The sequence below is a fragment of the Dermacentor silvarum genome, chromosome 5, assembly GCF_013339745.2.
Source record: "Dermacentor silvarum isolate Dsil-2018 chromosome 5, BIME_Dsil_1.4, whole genome shotgun sequence".
Taxonomy (NCBI): domain Eukaryota; kingdom Metazoa; phylum Arthropoda; class Arachnida; order Ixodida; family Ixodidae; genus Dermacentor; species Dermacentor silvarum.
Window position 1 is genome coordinate 178,371,440 of NC_051158.1, and position 21,125 is coordinate 178,392,564.

The 21,125-nt window shown below is 45.5% G+C and overlaps 1 non-coding gene across 1 annotated transcript; it reads left to right on the top strand.

The window, feature by feature from the left end:
* The first annotated feature begins 19,191 nt into the window (after positions 1-19,191).
* Trnas-gga (transfer RNA serine (anticodon GGA)) lies at positions 19,192-19,265 on the top strand. Its single transcript has one exon. It is a non-coding gene; the product is annotated as a tRNA-Ser (tRNA).
* The last annotated feature ends 1,860 nt before the right edge of the window (positions 19,266-21,125 follow it).

Below are 21,125 nucleotides of genomic sequence, written 5' to 3' on the forward strand. Positions count from 1 at the left end.
GTTGGTGGATTCCGTACCAGTCCGGCGAATAGCTCCTGCTTAACTCCCCGCATGAGCAAGCGAACTTTCTTGTCTTCGGGCATAGCTGGATCGGCGTGCCGGAACAATCGAGTCATTTCTTCAGTGTACATACCGATGCCCTCATTCGGGAGCTGTACACGGTTTTCCAGCAAGGCTGCAGCTCTTTCTTTACGGACGACGCTCGTGAAGGTGTCCAGGAAGGCGGCCCGGAAGAGGTCCCAGGTTGTTAGTGAACGTTCCCTATTCTCGAACCAGGTTCTGGCGCCATCTTCAAGAGAGAAGTAAACATGGCGCAGCTTTTCGTCGCAGTCCCACTTGTTGAACGTAGCGACCCGGTCGTATGCCTCCAGCCAGCTTTCGGCGTCTTCACATGGCGAACCGCGGAAAGTCGGCGGCTCCCTGGATTGTTGCATCACGACCGCAGATGTTGGCACAGAGGCTGTCATGGTAGCTGCTGCCGAGGTCATGACTTTTGTCCTCTTGGTCTTCTCAGGTAGGGGTTCGTACTCCGGTGGCAGGTTCAGTAGCCTGCGACTAGCTCGCTGGTCGGGGTAGGCGTCGACGTCTTCTAGACGGTGTGGGCTTGGCTCACGGCTGGACGGGGGGGTCCGGTACAAGGACATAAAAGCACCTCCACCAGATGTCACGTAGTAGTGACGATGAAGCAAACAGTCGTAAAACTGGGAATTACGAAACTGATTCTTTATTGGGCGAACCTGTGCACACAAAAGCAAGTTACACTTGAAGCACAACGATAGCGGCGAACACAGTCGGCGATCGTCGAAATCTGATCAGCGGCGAAACGCGTCGGCTTTTATACCTGAGTCATCGAAGGTTCCAGATTAATCCCTGATGCCCGCGTGTCTTCCAGAAAGTTCTAGACAATTCGCGTCGCTCATACAATCAGATTACATGGGCGTCGGTGACCACAGACGACGGATAGAAGCATTGATAACGTCCGAGAAGCTTCCAATGCAGGCGCGTCCTGCGCCGAGCGATAACGTTTAACATTTGTCAGCCAATGTTGAAAGCGGCCACCGGTGAAAGATAAACATGTGTACGTGTCAATACTCTACTGGCACTGTTCTTTTATGTGACGTCATAGGTAAACACATATATGAATTTTCCTCCTTTATTTGGCCCACTAACAAAACAAAAAATGTGCCTTTTCAGAATTTTTTGCACAAACATTGTTCGCGGTTCAATGACAATGTTCTTGTACTGTATTTCTCCGTGGCTATAATTCATGCGAAAGATAATGTTCGACTATGAAATCAAGTATTTTCTAGAAAATTACTTGAAAATTTCGCGAAAAGACACTTTTTTACGATGGCGAATCAGATTTGCGGAATCCCGCAAGGTGGAGGAAGTAACATGAAAGTGAAAATTTTGAGCTAACCAGGATCCTGGTTAGCTCAGATGGTCGAGCGGCCACCCTGAAAATGCATTGGTTCAGGGTTCCAATCCCGGACCACGACGAATTAACAAGGCGTACTGGCGGAAGGCCGATTGTCTGTCTGCTTCTCTTCATAACATTTTTCTATTTTATTTTTATTTTTTTGCAGACTTCGTCGGCTGACTTACGATAGTAAATTGTTGAAATATGGTGACGGTTAAATTAAAAGCGACGCAATAAGAGAAAACTCAGGCTAAGGTGTCTTGGACAATCCGTACTTTGCCGTACTCTTTTATTTGTAATATGGGATTACTCGCTTCAAGTGACCTCCTTTCAAAGTTTCTTATACATTTAAATAAAAACGCAACTATTTGTCATATGCTAATTTTGGCGTTATCGCTTGTCATGTTGAACTTTTTGTATGATGAAAATAAATCTGATGAAAAGTCTTAAGGCCGATTCACATGGTGCGATTTTGCAGTGCGATTATCGCACCGGAAGTGCGATTTCCGTCGCATGCGACCAAAATCGCAAGTCGCAGGGCCGATTCTGCGATTTTCGGCTGTGACCAACCGGTTGGTAGCAGCGTCGCAACGTCGCAGCAATCGCTGCGATTTTCCGTCGAAATTGCGCCGAGAGCTATTTCGCGGTCTGTTTTGGAAAATGGCGGCGGTCGCTCAACGCAACGTTGATAGATACTTTTTTGTCTATAAATATTGGCTCAACAAGCCTCGAACAGTGTAACTAATTGAGTGGAGCCTTGGATTGCGCAATCGGTACGTAACATCAGCACCGACACGCGAACAGTGCAGATAAAAACTCGTAGGTCAGATTCCGTAGTGTGATTTCTATGGGTTTGTTGACACGCTACGTTACTAATCTGGCGACGCTGTTTTTTAGGTTGGCTACGGGGGCTGATAGTACGTACTTTTGCGTGATTTTCTGTTATTCACACGCGCTGCGAGTTGGTAAACACTACGAGGTGTCCCTCACGGGAAGCATGCATGCATGGCCTTCCGATGTCGTCCCAATTTTCTGGTTCTGGAGACAACTCGCGATATACGAAAATGCCACAGTTTTATCGCGGTATGCTTTTACGGACGAAATAATACGGACAAATTCTACGGTCAACAGGTCACGCTATACGCGCGACCGTTTAGTTGCAGTCGGTTGGTTTGGGCTTTCATGCGCATTTTCCCCAATTAATTATCTAATTTCAAAGTTCTGTTACTTCCGCTGCTAGACGCGACTGCTTATCAAGCTTGCAAAGCGAAGGTGCAAACTATATATCGTAATGAATGTTCTACAATACCATATTTAGCGCTTTGACTGGGAATAAACAGTATTTCCAATTTGTTTTCGAAGCGATATTTTAACAGTTTTTTCTCATTTTTCTGATGTATCATTTTTCTGCTAAAAAAACAATAAACTAACCTTCAGTGTGTTGCAGACTTTGTATCCTTACTGCATCTGTATTAACGCTGACATTAAAAGGTAATTGCACATTTCGCTTACTTCAGTGCATCGAATTACTTTTGTTTATGCTGGTTGTAACATATCGCAGTACTCTAAGAAACTACTTCGCCATAAACATCCTTGCCTTTTCTTGCTTGTCTGTCTCTACTTCCTGTAAAACACATGCAAGAATGCAAAAAGCAGGCAAACACCTTGTTTTTATAAGCAGTAGATAACTCAATAAACAAAAGCAGATCAATATTGTGCAGTGAAGTCAGCCGGTTGCATTCCTTCGTGTGAATGATAGCATCTTTTCAAGTGTGGGTGAGTCTTGCATGTCCACAACTCATAAAGTGTGCAGACTCATCACGAGGCGTAGGTATTGCCCATCAAGATGGAGGCAATGTTGCAAATGAGTCTGCACTTACATGTATTACTGCATAAACTCGTATAACCATATCCCATCATTACTCAGTCGAGCTTGAGTAATGATGGGATATGGGATATACCAAAATTCTACTTATCCGAGCTTGCTCTGACTCATATTCACCAAAATTATACTCGGCCAAGCTTGATTTGACAAATATTCACAAATATTCTACTCATGTAAGGTTGCATCTAGTCATATTCACCAAATATCTACTTAGCCAAGCTTGCTCTGACTTATATTCATGAAAAGTCTACTCAGGCGAGCTTGCACTGAGTCATACTCACCAAAAATCTATTTGCCGAGCTTGCTTTCACTCATATTCACCAAAATTATACTCAGATATGAGCTTGCCCTGACTACCGCATGACAATATTCACCAAAAGTTTACTCAACCGAGCTTGATATTACTCGTATTCACCAAAATTCTACTCAGTGTGGCTCAAGCGAACTGAGACTCATGGTTAGTTCGAAGTCTTAGTGAGCCGACATTTGAGTGAGTTCACCGTGCTATGTATACATTACATTATGCAACCTGTGCGGTGAATAAGCACACATTGCCTATGAGTACGTGTTGCATCGGGTGAAATAAGGACAACTGTACACACTGCAGTTAGTTTTCTAGAGTTTATTTGACCGTTCTGTGAAAGCTTCGCCTCATGTCGATTCAAGCAAGTGCATTGGATGTGCATCATATTTTTGCCAATCCTGCTGGCTGTCCTGGCCATTATTGGGTGGCCACATTTTGTGCATTTCAACACAAACTTGAATAAATGACTGTGGTGCAATATACTTAAAAAAAAAGATGCTTGCATCACTGCACGTATAACAATCAGAACATGATACAAAGACATGCACATAAGATGCACACAAATGATAAGTACATAAAGAGACGGAATCAGCTAGCCACCACCTATTGAAAAAAAAAAAAAGCACAGGCCAATGCTGCAATGGGACTACGTCTAACCATTCCCCTTGCCAGGTACATGGGCTATACGAGAAACACACGTGCAACCTAGCAGTTACCTGGAGGTAGCAGCTATGGACGCTTTTGCATTCGCAGCTGGCCACTCAATCACTCAAGTGTGTTCAGTGTGTACTTGTACTTAGGCACACTTTTTATTGTCTATATCTCAAAATTTAATGTAGCTCCTTAAAGTTTCGAGAATGTTTGGATTCTGAGGCTTGCAACGGTAAATATTTTTATTCCATTCTCGTTCAAGGTGAAAGCTCATACAAAAGCTTATAGATATTGTCAGTGCCCCTCACTTTCCCTCAGAACATAAGTAGGCTGTTAGTGAGATTCTAGCAGCTTTTCAACAGCAAGAAAGGGAATCAGCTTCCCCTGTTTTCAGTATTGAGTTAACGCAGGCAATTCAGGGAGGCATGAAGTTTTGCTAATACAACTGGTTCGGGAATGCTAGATTAGATTGTACCTTGACACTTTTCTTGCACTTTCTTATTTTGGTCAAATAAGCTAGTTTGAAATGGCTCCAGTTAGCATGCTCTAACATTGGTCTAATATAGGTTAAGTACATGACTAGCTTAACAGACTGGGATGCTGGCTTTCATTTCCAGGAAAGGAACGATGATATTGCCTGCTCCAGTTGCATGTGTTTTTGGGTATTTATCTGGGGTTTCAGCCTGACTTTTAAGATAATGTGCTCAAGCAGGTAGAAGCACAGGTATGCTATCAGCGGATAGTTTCGATAGCTTCTTACTTTACACTTGTCACTATGAACACAAAATTTTAGCGTTCGATTTTGTTATTAAACAAACAAACGTACTCCTAACAAGATATTTTATTGTTAGCCGAGGGGCTACGTGGCTGCACTACGTACTGCAGCATATTAACTTAAGATTCTTGATACAGATTCACAGCACACTAACAGCGCAAGAAACAGGACGAGAAAATAGACAACGCCCATGTCTGTCAGAATGATACGATACATACACAAGTGGCTGTAGCTCCTAAAAAAAGTGGTGTCGGCTTTTACGCCTTTCGAAATATTCAGAGAGCACTTGTATGAATAATACAGCACACGCGCCGAGAAGGACGATTCAGGCTGGTGCTAAAATGAATGTTCGCAACACAAATTCCATTGCACGTTCAGTAATTACACAAAGATCATTTGCGGCTTCCTTCAGGGGCAGACGTGAGCTTTTGGGTTGGGGCTTCCTGCTAAGTTTGGTGCTAAGAGTTGCTAAGAGTTGTTTGGTGCTAAGGTTATTGCTAGGAGCAGCAGCCGCTTATGCGCAATCACGAGCAATATACACACATCCTTTTTTCAGAAGCTGACGTTAAGCACGGGTAGCCTGAGGGTCTCTGCGTTGACATGACGACTTTGCTGCAGCCGAATTCCGAATACTGCATATGCGATGAAAACAGCTATAGGGGCTTGTTGATAGGTACCTCTTGTAATTTGTTGTATCACAGGAAGAACGACACGGGCATAAAAGACACACGAGACAGTACACAACGCCGAACGACCACCTGCGAACAGCTGTTTACGTCCGCCATTTCTCCTTGTATTAAACTTCACAAACCGTTCTTGCGCACTCCAAAGCAAATTAAACTTTGAAGCGTTTTTAAATAAAAAACGCACGTATTACTTGGTCCTAATAAAGAGAGGTCAATTATATTATAACGCGCTCGTCTTTTTCATTACATTATAAGAATTTATGCGGCGTGTGTGACAAAATCTGGCATCAAGCAACCCTTGGCGTCGCATCAGTCGCATTGTTGACATCGCACCATGTGAAACGGCCGTTGCGAATTTCGCATCTGCGGAAATCGCAGCTGCGAAATCGTACTGCAATATCGCACCATGTTAAACAGCCTTTAGGCGGCGTACGCTGGTGGCGGGAACTTTGTTTCAAATAATTACAATGCTATTGAAAACAAAATAAAACTATATAAACTGTGTCCCTTTTGAATGCCTAAATACAATAGAAGATAACTGCAGCGATGCCAGGAGAGCATTGTTCCGGTAAAAGTTTCAACCGAAGCAATGTCGGCGGATGGGACTGGTACAGTAGTAGGTTTCACAAATGAGACACTTGAGTAGTGGCGGTACTGTGCGGCTAGTATTTATCCCCTATGCCAGTGCCTTCGCAAAAGTGTTCAGGCTTCATCATATCTTAGCGGCTCGGTGCTTTTGATCTCCGTGGGTCCAACTCCATGAGAATGAAAAAGCTATAATGCGTCTTAATCACCGCATTTAGTGTTACAGATGCTACATATATGTGATGCCGAGATGTAGTAGGTCGACATTTGATGTCTAGCTGGTGTACGTCCTGGTGTTCATGGCCACACGAGGATGACGTAAGAGTTGCACGCTTAATTTGAAATTTGCTTGGCGTATGCACTGCCGAAGCACCGACGATGTTTCTAGCAACTTGAGAAACACAATTGTTTCTTCAGACCTTGTATGGTGCGCCGCGTCTCGGAATGAAATAAAGCAGTAGGGTGATATTTCATGAGCCGCTTTAATGCAACACAGTCATCGTTTCAATACCATCCCGATACGTTGTGTTCCTACCCCCGTCTTTTCGCGGCACTTGCTCGTTCATTTGCCATGAACGAGCGACCATTTAAACAAAAAAAAAAAAAATATCTGATTTACAATTCTCACTAGGTAGTGCTTTTTCGCGACTACAGTATCTGCGAAATTTTTGATGATTCGTTTTATCTTTTGCAAACTCTGTATCACAGGTTGAATTTTAATTGTATATGAACTATTTCGCTAAGTGTTCTGATGCGGCTATACCAGCTAGCTGTATTTCCCGGAGGGAGTCCTTCCCTCCAGGAATCGGTTCACTTTCCTACCTAAAGTAAAAATGCTAACCATGTATTGCCCGTTACCAGCAATGCAGACACACCGCGAGGTTTACGTGCACTAGAAATTGTTCTTGAGCGTCTTTGCATCAATAAAATTATTTATTGTTTCCAGTTCCCTTAATAATTCTGCACGGTGTTGGAACCGCCGGTAGATTTAACGTCTACAGCTTAAGAGTTAATTCAGGAAAGTGCTAGCCTCACATGTGCCTGTTTGTCCCAAAACCTGCCGGCACCTTCAAAGTGATCGTAAAATTAAAAACACCGCAAATAGCTACACACACGAAGTGAAAACTAGCTTTACTTGCGCTAGCTACGATGTAATTTTTATGCTTGAGTGTTCCTTCTGTAAGAAGCAATATATCGGCGAAACAGGACAATCAATGAACATCACGTTAAACGGACATCGCGCGGACACTGCTAAAAAGCTTCCCAAAGCCGTCGCCGAGCATTTCAATCAACCAGGTGATAACTTTGATGAACTTAAACTCTACATACTACAGTCAAATTTCCGTTCTGCGCGAGACAGAAAATATAGAGAATCGTACTTCATTCATAAGTTCAACACACTGCAACCGATAGGCATGAACGTGTCAAAGGGAGCTTTAGAATCTGTGCTATGCTAAACTTCAAAGCAGAGGTAACAGCACTTAGTTATCTCTCATTGAGTTGCCTATTTTTAATTTTTGTTTTGTTATTCGATTGTTAATAATCATCCAACATCCCGTTTATTTCACGCATTCCTTTCGTTGTTTCATTTATATAGTTGCCCCCCCCCCCCCTACTTGTTTTCTTTTTTCTCCCTTTTTTTTTTCTCTACAAGCGCCTTTTTTCTGCCGCTACTTTCATTCTCTCTGTCAGACATGATAGTTCACTGACCCCGAGTGGAGCAGTCGCCCCCCACCCCCCCCCCCCCCCTCCCCGTCCTCCAGGCCCCTTCCACGAAAAGAAGAACCTACAATGACGCGTCAACCGGCTAACACACGGTGCTGCCTAAAATTCCTCCACGACTATCAGTAACGCCTTAAATTTCTTTTCAATTCTACACCCTCGCCGCTAACTCATTGTCGTTCGTTACCTCACCCACCCGGCATACCTTCTCTCCCCTTTAGTAGAAGCCTGCCTGTATATACTGTGCCGAGGAGAACATGTCTCCTTGAAGACAAGTCCACTTGTCGAAACGTTGGCTCCTGCTCTCGCCTTGTTCGCGTGTTGCTCATCGTTTTGTCCTAGAGAGGCATTTTTTACGCAACAGCCGCCTAACCTGCATTTACGAGTCATTTCTGCCGCGTCTGTGATGCTTTGATGAGGTCGGTCGATGGGCAGTAACATGGCGTCATCAGGTGCACGTGCTGCGTTGCAACGAAGGCGAAGACGACTACGACGACGACGAAGTCGTGAGCATAACCGTGCACTGGGACCCAGAAAGGGCGAAAGAAAAAGAATAATCTCGAGAGAACCTCGTGTCGCCCGCGTGGAACATTGGACAGGCGCCATTGGAATAGAGGAAGTCGGGAGAAGGCAGCAGCGCAGAAGAAGCAGCCTGTCGGACGATGGGTCTGGGCTCCTGCCTATGCATGGTGCTACTGAGCTGAACCACTGAAGCTGGTGTCTACGAGGTGTCCAGCGGGGCACAGACCCCAGCCTCAATAATCTTGAACTTCCCTCCTGGCCCGCGTTCCTGCTACCTCATGACACGTCGTCTCGGCACCCGGCTCCAGCCGTGTACCTCTGCAGCAACCCTCTGGACGCCTGCACCATTACAGCCGTGACCTACTCCAACACCCACACTGGATAATACGTTGACGCGTGAACTTTGATGACATAACTGTGCAATTTGCAAACTAGTTAGAGACTCGACACCTATAAGTGTTCCAGTGTAGTGTTCGTTACAATTTGTGTGTCGTTGAATTGATATAAACGTGTTTGTGTGTGTGCGCGACAGAGAGTAAAGGCTTCGTATTTATTTTCCTAAATCGGTCTGTATTCACCACTTTCCGGAACTGACTACGGTGAAAACATCTACACCATGACACATGGTTACAAGCTCCGATGGCACTGAAGGCGACAGGTTAGCAAGCCGGTGCGTATATTACTGATGCTGAATTTTCTTTTCGTGAAATAGCCATTATTGTATACTTTAGAAATGTATTTCTATCTGTCGAAGGGATGTGGTGGTGCCAACTGCATCGCTGCGACTACTGGCACAATATGTTTTAAAGAAATAATGTACCAAGAAATAATGAAAAGTCTTAGATCGAGATTTCAGCTGCGGTAATTCAAGAAGCAAGCAGGATAGCTCATATTCCTATGTCAGAAAATGTACAATGGAATGCGGGCAACGTGGTGTTGAGACGCGCCATATATACGTTTTCCCAGAAAATGCCACTCCGTGAAATGATTTGCCGCTAACCTTTTTAGAGACTAGTTGAAAAATGTAGCAGTTTCACCCGAAAGGCGAAGCATCGATGGTTTGATTGAATAACTTTTATTTGATTGAATAACTTTTATTGCTTGCGATAGGAAATTAGGGGAAGGCTATACGAAGTAAGGATAGTAGTTTTATCGCCATATAAACTCGTAAACATAGGCATACTAAGCAAATTAACAAACATGCTGTCACGAGCGCAAAAACTAACATAAGCACACCTCACTCGATGACCACGGAAACTCGCTGTCAAAACGCTAGAGTGAGGAAGCGCGGTTGACGCAGCGAGCGAGTTGACCTCCGTGCCGCCTCTCACATCAGCGCTAACAAAGCTGTGAAAACACAGCGCGCGGCTGACTCTCTCCCCGTCGCAGACGTCTTTCAAGACACAGTGGGCCGAGCGTGCGCGCGCGGCCGCCCGGGTCATCGGAGTGGGAACTTCCGATGATAACATCCCCCCCCCCCCCCCTTAGAGCCTTGCGCGCGGCGGAATACAGCGCGTTTCCTTCCCACTTTCCTCCCTTTCGTGCGCGAAATTGAGCGCGATCAGCCTCACTTACACTCGCACAAAGTGCATACGGTGTGCGGCGCAGATATTATCGCCCTTGGACTTTATAGGGAACAACGGCAGCAATACGCCTGGAGTGTCCACATAATTGCTATCGCAATGAAAGTTATGGATGTTGTTAAAGGGAAGGAAAGGAGAGGGCGTTTTTCGTGCTTCTTGTAGTTCCAGTGAACCATACGCTGCTAGCGAAATTCGAACTTCCAGATAAACGCACATGATGCGTGGTTGTAGCAGCCGGAATCGACTCAGCGATGTGTGGGGCACGTAAAAGAAAGCACCTGAGGAGGCAATTGTTTTGTGGAATAAGGGGACAGTCAACCTAGAGCGGTTGGGCACTTGTGGCTCCTCTTGTGTGTACTCGCACAAGAGTTACGTGCTTTCAAGAGAAGACGTGTTGATTATACCTAGGGCTCCATGCTTTTGGACAAATCCGAAAAAATCCGCTAAACACTCGCTTCTAAAACTTTTGACAATTCGGATTTATGTGATAAAATCCGATTTTAACGGCCAATATGACCCTGTTCCGTTCTATATCGAATGTTCTATTGTATTCTAAGTTCTGAGCAGTCATTGATACATCGGCCGGTTTGGCCGATGCATACTTTACCTCACTTCAACAGTATCTCGTAGGCCACACCTATCGCACATTTAACAAAGGGCTTGTCGGGTACGCAGCGAGAGAAGTATGACCGCTCAACGAGTGTCGCAGACCCTCATGGATACTACGCTGCTGCCGCTGAAAAATAGAGACAGACAGTTGGAGAGGAACCTTTTCGATGCACTCCAGTACTCCCGTGAATCGTTTTGGTATAGTGTTCAAGTAGGACGTTCTGGCGGGCTAGTTGGTTCATAGCTTTTAGACGTTTATAAACTGCGCAAGAAAACGAAGACCCAAGAAAGAAAACACACACGACACCACGAGCGCAGACTGCCAACTGTTTATTTCTGGGATAGCAAGCAGCATATATTTCACTCATGATCCTGAATACGTGCCCCCATTGTCATTGACACATGTGCCGATAAACACAAAAAACACACACACAAAAAATAATATATCTGCTGTGTAACCTTGTAAACAGGATTGCGACAGGCGATAACCAAACTAACCAAGAGCCGTTCTTGCTGCGTCATCAAATGAGGGAGAGAAAACCATGAGCACGTGAACGAAATGAAAATGGCAGATGTCACTTAACAAATAACCATGGTAAAGGTGTAGGATGAGGTGATAAATACGTTAGAAAAAAATAATAAAAAAAGAAATATAATCAACAAATAACACATCAAACAACAAATGTAGAGGCGATGATGTGATAAAAGGCATGAAGGATAAAGAAAAATCTAAAGAAAAATAACACGAGATGTAAAGATGAAGTCGACGAAAACTATAAACGTGACTATGAAAAGCATAAAACATGGTAAAAAGGTAGCGCTAAGGCGTGTTTCAGTGTAAAACCAACGATCAAAAAAATATATATATCGCAAAATTTGAACGCCAAGAAGGATTTCTACAAGGCACATTCCAGAAAATTAACTTCTTCTGGCAACAACGAGAGAGACGGCGTGCTGATACACTTGTCGCCTGTTTTTATTGTGTAAAAAGCTTCAACAATCTCCCTTTCGGTCTGGTCCCTCGATTTGAACAAGAACGTTGTGTTTTTGAGAATCGGTTTGCAAGGATCATTTCTTCCGCCCTCATCATTTCCTCTGCATCTATTACAGTGTTGGGCCAAAGTGCCTCCTGCATTGTTCTTTACATGCCACTGGTGTTCCCGTGCCCTTTCATTAAAACACCTGCCCGTTTGACCAATATAAATGCTGTCACAAGTCAAGGGAATTGAGTACACTACCCCACAAACACACTCGGTGTAGTTAGACCCCAGTGCTCAACCATGCACGAAACGAACTACACCGAGTGTGTTTGTGGGGTAGTGTACTCAATTCCCTTGACTTGTGACAGCATTTTCTCTGTCTCCCTTCATTAGATCGTACATTAGGATGCCTAACCCTTGCTGAACATGACACCTCATGACGACAAGACTTATGAGACGTCCATATGTAAATATCACCTGCCGCCTAATAACATATCGCGGCCGTTACGAGGCACATCAGGCATCTCCGCAATTACATTGTCGCAAGGACGCTGACTCGTCACCTCGGTAGACATTCTTTCATCAGGAGACCTGCCCTCCCTCCAACGTGCCGATACATACTGCTGCTCAATTATCGACCGGCTCACTCGCTTATCCCGTCCTCCCAACAGCTGCTTAAGACGACACCTTGCACGTTTTAAACTTCATGGTGGATCATATTTAGGCAAGTTTACCACCCTACCTGTAACCGATGGGTCCCGGTCGCCCCTCGCTCACTTCCACTACAAGTTTTACAAGCGTTTCATGACGACGCAACGGCTAGTCACTTAAGATTTGACAAAACCTACTACCACATTAAGTCTCGTTATCTTTGGCCACTAGTGTCGCCAAGTACGTCGGTTCGTGTGCGTCAGGCGAACACCGAAACCTTTCGACATTTCTTCCCTCCAGCCCTTTACAATCATTGTCATGCCCATCCGTTCCCTTCGAATTCGTGGGTATCGACTTATACACTTCCGCTTACACCCGCGGGTCACCGCTGGATTGTCACCCCCCTGGACCACCTCACTCGCTACGCTGAGACCGCAGCTATTTCTTCTGGTGCGGCCTCTGAAGTCGCCGAGTTTGTCCTGCAGGCTATTATGTTGCGCCACGGCGCGCCGCGTGTTCTTCTGAGTGACCGTGGCAAGACACTTGTTTCGCATGTTCTTGCTTAAGTCCTGTAGGCCTCTAACGCCATCCATAAGACTACATCTGCATATCATCCCCAAACCAACGGTTTACCGAGCGTTTCCATCTAACACTGTCCGACATAATCTCCATGTATGTTAAATCCCACCACAAAAACTGGGACACTATACATCCTGTCATCAGGTTTGCTTATAACACTGCCGTTCAATGCACCACAAACTACAGCCTCTTCTTCCTCGTGCGCGGCCGTGCACCGTCTTTTGTTGTGGACACCACCTTTCTCTCTACGCCTTCTGTCCCCTCCACATATATTCCGGAATAGTTCGCCGCCCGCATCGACCACTGCCGTGAAATTGCGCGCGCCAACACCACGACCATGCAGGACAACAGGAAACTCCGTTGTGATGCGACGCGTCGTGTAATTTCTTTCCGCCTAGGCGACGAAGTGCTCATGTGCAAACCTATTCGAGTACCGGGGCTCTGTGAAAAAATTCTTCCCAGGTATCTTCGCCCGCGCACAGTGCTTGAAAGAACATCTGGCGTAAACTATCGCGTCGCTCCTGTTAGCTCGGCTATTGACCGCCGTTGCCGAAGCACCGAAATCGTTCACGTCTCTCGATGGCCTGAAGTCGTATCTTCGGCGTTCGTTCCGTTTCTCGCTTGCTGCCTTACCGACCACTTTCCTGAGGGGAGGCAAGTTAGTGTGAACGTTAACTTTGTGGATCATCGTCGTCTTCATCTGAACATACCCATCCTCATAATCATCAGCATCGTTTGTCTGGTTGGTTCTCGCCGGCGGGCTCGCGCAGCTGCGTTGAACTAAAAGGGCACTGCCGTCGTACTGGGCGTCGCCTTACAATATATATATATATATATATATATATATATATAGTGGCGTGGCTTTATGGAAATGACGCGGTCCTCCCGGTGCCGCTTCAGCAGAGCGACTGATCTAATCGATAGCATGTGTCGAGCCCCGTGTGTTGACGATGCACGCAAACATTTATTTGTGGGAGATGTGTGCTTTGCGGGCGAGATAAGCACTTCCTCATCTGGTCCGCAAAGGCGACGGGTAGTGAGAGTGTATGTTCGCGGTGATCGGGATGTGGCGGAGAGAGCGTCCGTGCTCTGCCGGGCGGTGGTAATGAGGTAATCAATCGTGAGCCTCAGTACGCTGGTATAAATGAGCTGTCTGATCGTGTTGCCGCTCAATGTGTTAGTATTTCGCTGTGCGGATAGCGGGCTGCCAGCAGACGCGTGTTTTCTGAACGGTTCTACGAAGGCATCATTAGTGAACTGGGCGAATAAGTAGGGCGGACTCGGTCAACCAACGGTTTGTAAATACAGAGCCTAATATTTCCAGAAATAACAGTTGTCGTATACAGCCAGCACCAGGTTAGACTCTCGTTCTATTAATACAACTGGGAACGCAGTCAGCTGTAGCTCATGTGTACTTAGTTAATGTGCTGCTGCTCATATATGTTTATATAGAGGTGAAGAAAAGGCCTAAGTGGAGTTCTTGCTGCTCGTTAAAACTGGGTAGGAAATAAATACTTTTTTTTCTATGAAAGCTGGAAATGAGCGGGATAAAATGTTAAACTAACGCCTGAATCCCTATGACGTCTGAACTGTGCCATGAGCTTCTATTCCAAAACAACGTAAGTCATCTAAGCGTCTTCTTCTTATAGAACGCATCGATATTGACGTTACAGAAAGACGCTTAAGAAAGCGTCGACAAAGCTGGAATCAATATTCTATGGAATCTATGATTCCTGCTGGTATCGGGGTTCATTTTTGCTGATTGTGCTGATTAATCCGCAATTGCAGCATGAACTCCTCGTGTAAAGCGGGGCTCGGATACTTGCAAGTCAATTTTTCTCACGTTGGTTCCAGCCTCCTACTCATTCTTGAATGTAGAAGTATTATTGTTCTTGCTTGTTCTGCTTCAAATCCCGCAGATGACGGTTTGGTTGTAATTATTTATCGCCTTCTAAAAATGCTGGAACCGTTAAACGAGCATTGGACATGTTAATTCTGCATCCCCAAACCTAAATCACTCCCAATGGGCGCTCGTAAGATGACGTTGCCGGCAAAATGCAGAGTGATTGTCTTATATGTTAAATATGACTACAGCGATGGTTAATTTTTCAAATTTCTGCCTAATATATCATGATGATGCTGCACTAAAATGGAGCTACATAACTCGACTTGCGAGAAAAGGCCGGATGTCGAGAATGACTTTTACAAGTCTCTTTTGGAGGAAGAGCGTTGGCTGCAATTACTAAATTCCGCTATACGCTGCTTCATACTTTTAAGAAAATTGGGGAGAAACCCGTTACATAAACGCTGTGCTACGCTGCCTGCTTATTCAAGTGAGTCCTATGAAGCATTAGAAGCTTTAGAGGCAGCTATATCTATATACAGCAATAGATGAGTGGGCCCTGACGAGATCCCGAATGTACTTTTTAATGAGGTATGCCGAATAGGTGGTGGAATACCTTTTGGTTATCCTTAAAAAGCGACTGTCATCCGGAATTCTTCCTGACGACTGAAAAGTGCGCAAACCAAGAAACAGCGCGCTCTGCTAAAGAAGTTTTGAACTATAGGCTAATTGCTCTAACGTTAGCTTTCTGGAAAATGTTTAAACACATATGCTATAAATATAAAAGGGAATTTCTGTCTCGCAAATTTTTTTTTCTGATTTAGCACGGACTTCGAGATGGCCGGTCGGCAGTGACTAACCTTGTGGAAACTACACACTTTCTAAGTGAAGTGGTCATAGAAGGTGACAGATTGATATATTTACTTAAGTTTTAAAAAGGCATTTCATGCAGTTAGTCACCATGAGCTAATAATGAATTTGAACGTTTTGACCGCGGGAAGTGGCTGTCCAAACGGTGAAGTGAGTAAGCGCAGCAGAATCGACCTTCGGCTGCCATCAACGCGAACTGCGCCCCGAAAGCAGAGCGGACGTTGTCCCCGCCGCAGATGGCGTGGAATGTTACTTCTAATGTTATTCCTGTCTGTTCATGTTGATACGTAGTGATGACGTTTGATGAAAGTGCAGCACACATACCCGCATGCGAAAATTACTGAAAAGGGTCGTTACTAAGCACTCGGCAAGGACGCTGCCTGTAGATATAACCTGTGAATAGCAGCCTTTTATAGTTATTCAACTATGCTATTGACTCTTTTCTCGGAGCACTTTCTTCTAGAGAAACGAGATGATGCTTTCAGCGGCGCGCGTGCGCGCCTCAGTGACAGCGCACGAATAAGAAGCCATTACCGTTCCTACCTTTTTTTTGTGCGATCAGCTGTCGGAAATGCAACGGAGTTTTCGCTAACGCACTGTGCTCCAATCATTCTGGATTGAATCATGTGGATTGAAGACGTGTGCAGTAGTTGACTGCAAAAATAGTGACTGGCATGTTAAGGAATAAAATGAATGGGTGTGGCCAAGTTCGCGAACCCCTGCTGCAGCTGTCCGTACGTGTTTCCGGCACTTCGAGATGTACGGCTTTCCTGGAAGATACAGAGATTTGCTCATCCGCCAGTGTTGCATTGCCAACTTACAAAGAAAGGGCTTAATCACAGGAACGTCAGCAAGAGTACGTACTGCTCCGTAAACATTGATAAAGGGAGTAGCGTCGCTTCTTGTCGTAGCAGAAACGCCTTGTCATAGTAGGTGTCAAGACTAAGTTAGTGGGCGCACACTTGAATATATGCGCACTATATACGTACAATAAATGACGGTACTACACCGATAGCGCATGAATGGTCGAAGCTGAATGTTTCGTGACGGTCCACAAGAGTATGCGAGTTACTAGCGATAATACGCGTACATCATTGCTGCAATGCATTGCAATGTACAGAACAGCTACGTTTCAAGCCTTGTGCGCAGCAAGAACAAATCTAACGGAGCTCGTGAGCACAACCACGAGCGATTAGGCAGAAAATAATCAGATATCACCGCACCGATGTACTTTACTGAGTCAGAGCCACTGCTTCAAAATATTTGCCAATAAAGAACGAAGAGCAAAACACACTAATCCCGATTCAGTTCATGCGCGGAAAGCTTGAGTAGCTTGGAATTTATATTTAGCCCCGCTTTTAGAGCAAGCACCATAAACACTGCTCGCGCCGTTTGGGCGTATACTATAGCTTAATCAGCTCCGAAAGCGCTTTTGCATGTTCTCTGAAGCTGTGGACAGAGCTTCGTGTCGTCCAGCCAGTCACCATCTTCGATATATCCCGAAACAGATGTTTGCTAAGCCGCACCAGCGTCATACACATTCATTGTAAACACGGAGGCAACGGAGGCAGTTTAGGCAAGCAATGGACGCGTCACTATGGGATCGAACATGGAAGCGCCCACGGCATCGCCACAAAAAGGGTTTAGACACACGACGAAAACAAAAAAAAAAAGAACCCTGCGATGCCTTATCTTTTTGTAATCTTTTGTGCATATGACAATTTATGTTTTCTTTTTTGCAGCATATCGTGAGTATGAAATTGGTCGTTCCCAACAATTGGAAAATAGGTAAAATTGTTCCAATTTTTAAAACCGGCAACAAAGAACTTGCCACCAATTTCAGATCAATTTCTCTGACAAGTATCCCATCCAAACTGCTTGAACACAAAATTGCTTCCAACCTAATGGCACATCTACAAGTTTTTTTTACCCGCTACAACATGGTTTTCGCGAGCTATGTGAAATTCAATGGCAGAATTCACAAATGATTTGCTACATTATATGAATGAGCTCCTTGAGATAGATGCCGTATTTCTAGACTTTCGAAGGAATTCGATCGAGTATCTCACAATCCATTGCGCATTAAAGTCTCTTCTCTTGGTATCAGCCACAACCTAATCTGCTGGCTGGAACACCTCCTGAAAGGTCGAGTTCAGTTTACCACTACTAATAACAGTAACTCTCAATTCGCTAGCGTATCATCAGGCGTTCCTCAAGGTGCAGGCTTATCACCACTGTTATTATTGCGATAGCCATTATATGGACACTCCAAGCTAATTTCTGCCGTTGCCGTCGTCGTCGCCGGGAGGTTCCGTGTAAAGTCCAAGAGCGATAAAATCGTCACAGCACGCCGTACGCTGTGTGTGTGAATGGAAGCGTGCGAGGGTGAGCCGGCAACCGCAGGTTCATCTCGCGCACCCGAGAGAGGAAGGCGGCCGGAAGCTCCCCTTCTTCGTTCGCTCCCGAGGCACGGCGAAGAGGTGACGGAGATGGTGGCAGTGGGGGATGGGGGGGGGGGTGCGTTCTGCTCTTGCGGCTGCTGCTGACGGAGCTGCCGCGCGGGCAACGTATCTTGAAAGTGATCTGCTATGTGGCCGAAGTATGCGCCCGCGGAGGCTTCATCTTCCAAGCAATCTGCGATGGGTAGAAAGTGCCCGCGCCGAGTGCCTGTAGCTTCGTCTGCGCTGTGCTTTTGACGTTCGCATTGAAGCGAGACGAAAGAAATTTGCCCGCTGCTGCTGGAACGGTTTATCACTCCAGCGTTTTGACGAGGTCTTCACGAGTTTCCGTGGTCACCCAGCGAGATGGGTTCATGTTTACCTGTGCTCTCGTTGAAGCGAGAAGAAAGACAGCGCGAAGGTCAATTTACCCGCTGCGGCGGGCGCGCTTTCTCACACCAGCGTTTTGACGAGTTTCCGCGGTTATCCAGCGAAATGTGTCCATGATTACCTGTGCGCGCGTGACACCGTGCTTGTTCATTTAGTTAGTAAGATATTATTTACCACTTTATACGGCCGATAAATCTACTATCCTTACTTCGTAAGCTGTCTACCAATTTGCTATCGCAATTGATGCGTCGCCTATCGGGCGAAACTGCAACTTTTTAAATTTATGCCAACGACCTCCCCGCTAAGACAAAATAAAAATTACGGCTTTTTTGCCGATGACTGCATTATTTACAACCCTATTCATAAGTTATACGACATCACTACTCTGCAACGTGATTTAGATAATATTGCTGCATGGCGTAATCAATGGTTCATGCCCTTAAACTTGACGAAATGTAAATTAAATTTGTTCTCGCGCAAACGCACTGCGATAATCCACGTATACCACATTAATTTGTCCCCGATAAGCTCTGCCGAAGCGTATAATTACCTGGGAATGCATTTAACGCCGGCACTATCATCGGTATAGCATTTTGAAACCAAGGCAAGTGTATGACGTAATAGTTCAGCGGAAATCGGCTAGGTGCCTTTGCTTCGAGTTGTCGACAAATTCGACTTCGCCCTGACATCTGCTAGCCTCCTGGTTAGCTCAGATGGTAGAGCGGCTGCCCCGGAAAGGCCGTGGTCCCGGGTTCGAGTCCCGGACCAGGACGAATTTTTCAACTGCGAGGCTTTCTTTCGAGGAACCCGGTTGGGTTTCCATTGTAGCAAATTGCTACATTTGGGTGGATGTCTCAGTTTCCCTTTAACCTATCATAATGTCTTGCTAACGTGCATTCGCACTATACCGTACGCTACCTTTATGTGCTTTAGCTCATTTATTTCTTTTGGTAATTTGGTTTGCGGTTCTTTTTTATTGTATTATAGTTAGAAAGTCGATGTACGCCAACCTTATGTTTGTAAATTTCGTTACCAGCTGCTTCTTACTGCAGAGTATTTGCAAACTCGATGGTAGCCCCCCCCCCCCCCCCTTATGTAATGCCTCATAAGGTGCAATAAATGAAATAAATTAAATCTAATGAAGTCGGGAGGGGATCGGCGCGACGTTGGCTTATGGCCTCTGATATCGGACGATATCGGAAGCAATGATAGACAACTCGTATGTCTTCTACTATTTCGCCGCAGAACTGCGGACATGGGAAATACAAATACAGCATGCTTCTGGCTACCTCTCGCACTTTCCAGACGCACGCAGAGATAGAATCACTCAGGTGCACTACGCATACGAAATTCAAACCGTAATGGAATAGCGTCTCGCAGGTAGAGTACGCTATCACGCTATACTAGAACTTTCTTTCTGCTAAGTTCGTTTGCGGAACGGTAACGCTATTTCTGTTAACCACGCTATTACGTTAACGTTAAACTAAAACTGCATATAGATCGCCAGCTCACACTCACACGCTTTGACTCGCACACATAAGTAAGCAATTCTTCATGTAATCAGTAAACAAGTCTTCATGTGGCCAGGTGACGTCAGGTGCACCGCAAGGCAGCATGGTTGGGCGTTACTCTTTCTTCTTTTTATTGCGATAGCAATTATATGGACACTCCAAAGCAGATTTCTGCTGTCGGCGTCGCCGTCACCGTGAGGTTCCGTATGACGTCAACGGCGATGAAATCGTCGCCGCGCTCCGGACGCTGTATGTGCGAGTGAAAGGGGGCTCCGGACGCGCGCTTTCACGGGGAGCGAACGCACGTCGGAGAGCAAATGCGCGTTCTGCGCCGTGATGATAAGTGGTTCTTGAGGGAAAGGGAAAGGTTGGCGCTATCTTCTGCAGCCCTTGAGGGAGCACGGCTCAGCGCCATGCGCCGTGCTCCCTGAAGGGCTGCAGAATTAAGCGTCTCTTTCCTCCTTTCCCTATATAGAGAAATTTTATATTTATTTTACATTCTTTAGTAGCTTGACCTACAGGGACGGGCCCTACTGTATGTTTTACTTTATTCGTTGAGATTTGTCATCTCGCTCTTCCTTTCCTCCTTCCTCCCCTCCTTCCTATCTTTCCTTCTGTGTTTCTCTCGTCCTTTCCGAAGAGTAGGCAGGCGTTGTGCCCCTTCTGGTGGCAGTTGCCAGCCTTTGCTTCTCGCTTTCTCTTTCCTGTGTATATGTTTTCAAATCAAATAAATAATAATATATAGAGAGCAAACGCAACTTTTTCCGTCGCGCGAAAGGTTGTGGGGGGAAGGAAGGGAGGGAGGGGAGGCGACGTTTAGCTGCGGCACCAAATACGTATTTATATAAAAACGCCGCGCGCGTTCGCTGCGAACGCGGGCACAACGCCGATGGCGTCGGCAACAATTCTGCATGTTGCTGGTGCTGCAGCATGTCCAAGTTTATACAGCTGATAAAACTACTATCCTTACTCCGTATAGCTCTCTACTAATTTGCTATCGCAATTGGTGCTTCGCCTTTCGGGTGAAACTGCGACAAATTTTTATTAACAATTTACGAGACAGCATTTCATCCAGAATCAGATTTCTTGCAAATGACTGCGTAATTTACCGTAACATTTCT